Raw genomic sequence first — 2,850 nt, 5'->3', positions numbered from 1 at the left:
CTGGGACTCTTATTAGTTGGAGGCACTTGTTGTTTTGAGCAAGCCATAGATTGATGCTTGTTGGTGGAGGGGGAGTATAAACTTTACCATTCTGTTTGGGAACCGCCTATAATGTGTGTAGCATGGAAGATATCACCATCTCTCGGTTGTTATGTTGACAATGAAAGTATACCGCTCAAAATATTATTCATATCTATTTCAAAACCGAGCTCTGGCACCTCTACAAATCCCTGCTTCCCTCTGCGAAGGGCCTATCCATTTACTTTTATGTTGAGTCATCATCCTCTTATTTAAAAAGTACCAGTTGGAGAGCACCACTCTCATTTGCATCCATTACTGTTAGTTTACATTGAGTATGACTTGACTGGATCTCTTTTACCATGAATTACAATGTCTAGTCAGTCCTTGATCTTTAAAGGTGCTCTGCATTTATGTTTTGCAGTCTCAGAAAGGGCTAGCGACATACCATCTTGTTATATCATATCATGATTGTTTTGCGAAAGTGTTGTCATCCAAGATTTATTATTATTGCTCGCTAGTTGATTATGCCATTGATATGAGTAAACATGAGACCTAAGTGTTATTGCGGATATGGTTAGTTCATAATCTTTGCTGAAAACTTGAATGCTGGCTTTACATATTTACAACAACAAGAGCAAACGGAGTTTGTAAAAGTTTTTCTTTATCACTTTCAGTTTATCAACTGAATTGCTTGAGGACAAGCAAAGGTTTAAGCTTGGGGGAGTTGATACGTCTCCGTCGTATCTACTTTTCCAAACACTTTTGCCCTTGTTTTGGACTCTAACTTGCATGATTTGAATGGAACTAACCCGGACTGATGCTGTTTTCAGTAGAATTGCCATGGTGTTATTTTTGTGCAGAAATAAAAGTTCTTGGAATGACCTGAAAATCAACGGAGAATTATTTTGGAATATATAAAAAATGCTGGAAGAAAGATCCACGTTAGGGGGCCACCACCTATCCACGAGGGTGGGGGCGTGCCCTACCCCCTGGGCGCACCCCTGCCTCGTGAGCCCCCTGACGCTCCACCGACCTCAACCTTGACTCAATATATTCACTTTCAGGGAGAAAAAAACTAGAGAGAAGGATTCATCGTTGAGGGAGTCCTGGATTAGGGGGTCTCCGGACAGCCGGACTATATCCTTTGGCCGGATTGTTGGACTATGAAGATACGAGATTGAAGACTTCGTCCCGTGTGCGAATGGGACTCTACCTGGCGTAGAAGGCAAGCCAGGCAATACGGATATGCATATCTCCTCCTTTGTAACCGACCTTGTGTAACCCTAGCCTCCCCCGGTGTCTATATAAACCAGAGGGTTTTAGTCCGTAGGACAACAGACAATCATACCATAGGCTAGCTTCTAGGGTTTAGCCTCTCTGATCTCGTGGTAGATCAACTCCTGTACTACCCATGTTATCAAGAACAATCAAGCAGGATGTAGGGTTTTACCTCCATCAAGAGGGCCTGAACCTGGGTAAAACATCGTGTCCCCTGCCTCCTGTTACCATCTGCCTTAGACGCACAGTTCGGGACCCCCTACCCGAGATCCGCCGGTTTTGACACCGACATTGGTGCTTTCATTGAGAGTTCCTCTGTGTCGTCACCGTTAGGCTTGATGGCTCCTTCGATCATCGATAGCGATGCAGTCCAGGGTGAGACTTTTCTCCCCAGACAGATCTTTGTATTCGGCGGCTTTGCACTGCGGGCCAACTCGCTTGGCCATCTAGAGAAGATCGAGAGTTATGCCCCTAGCCACCAGGTCAGGTTTGGAAGCTTAAACTACATGGCTGACATCCGCGGAGACTTGATCTTCGACGGATTCGAGCCCCTGCCGAGTGCGCCGCACGGTCACGATGAGCATGATTTAGCTCTACCATCGGACAGTGTTCAGGAGACCGCACCGGCAACCGCTCCGACCCTCAATTCGGAGCCAATTGCGCCATCCATGGACGGGTGGATAGACCCCGCCATAGAGGCCGTATTCTCAGCAGCGATCGAGCCGAGTATTGACCTTACCCTTCACAGGTGCCATGATGCCGAACTACCGGATTCTTCCCCAGCCACGGACTCCGAACTGCCTGCGCCCGTTCCTATCGAATCTGACTGGGCGCCGATCATGGAGTTCACCTCCGCGGATATCTTTCAGCACTCGCCCTTCGGCGACATACTAAACTCATTAAGGTCTCTCTCCCTGTCAGGAGAGTGCTGGCCGAACTATGTTCGGCAGGATTGGGATGCGGATGACGAAGAAATTCGCCGCCCACCCACCACCCACTTAGTAGCCACTGTCGACAATTTGACCGACATGCTCGACTTCGACTCCGAAGACATCGACAGTGTGGACGACAATGCGGGAGACGAAGATGAACCACTGCCCACAGGGCACTGGACAACCACCTCATCATATGATATATACATGGTGGACACACCCAAAGAAGGCAATGGCGACGAGACAACAGAGGATGACCCCTCCAAGAAGCAACCCAAGCGCCGACGTCAGCGGCGCCGCTCTAAGTCTCGCCAAAGCAAAAGCGGTGACACCGGCACAGGAGATAATAGCACTCCGGACAGTGCCGAAGACGACAACAATCCCCTCCAGCAAGATTTAGAGCAGGAGGATGGAGAAGCCAGCCCTCCCGAGAGAGCGGCAGATGGAGAGGCGGAGGATGATAATTACATGCCTCCCTCCAAAGACGAGGCAAGCCTCGACGACGATGAATTTGTCGTGCCGGAGGATCCCGCCGAACAAGAGTGCTTCAAGCGCCGGCTTATAGCCACGGCAAATAGCCTTAAAAAAAGCAACAACAGCTTCAAGCTGATCAAGATTT

The sequence above is a fragment of the Triticum dicoccoides genome, chromosome 3A (genome assembly GCF_002162155.2).
Source record: "Triticum dicoccoides isolate Atlit2015 ecotype Zavitan chromosome 3A, WEW_v2.0, whole genome shotgun sequence".
NCBI lineage: Eukaryota > Viridiplantae > Streptophyta > Magnoliopsida > Poales > Poaceae > Triticum > Triticum dicoccoides.
This window is presented reverse-complemented; position numbering follows the sequence as displayed.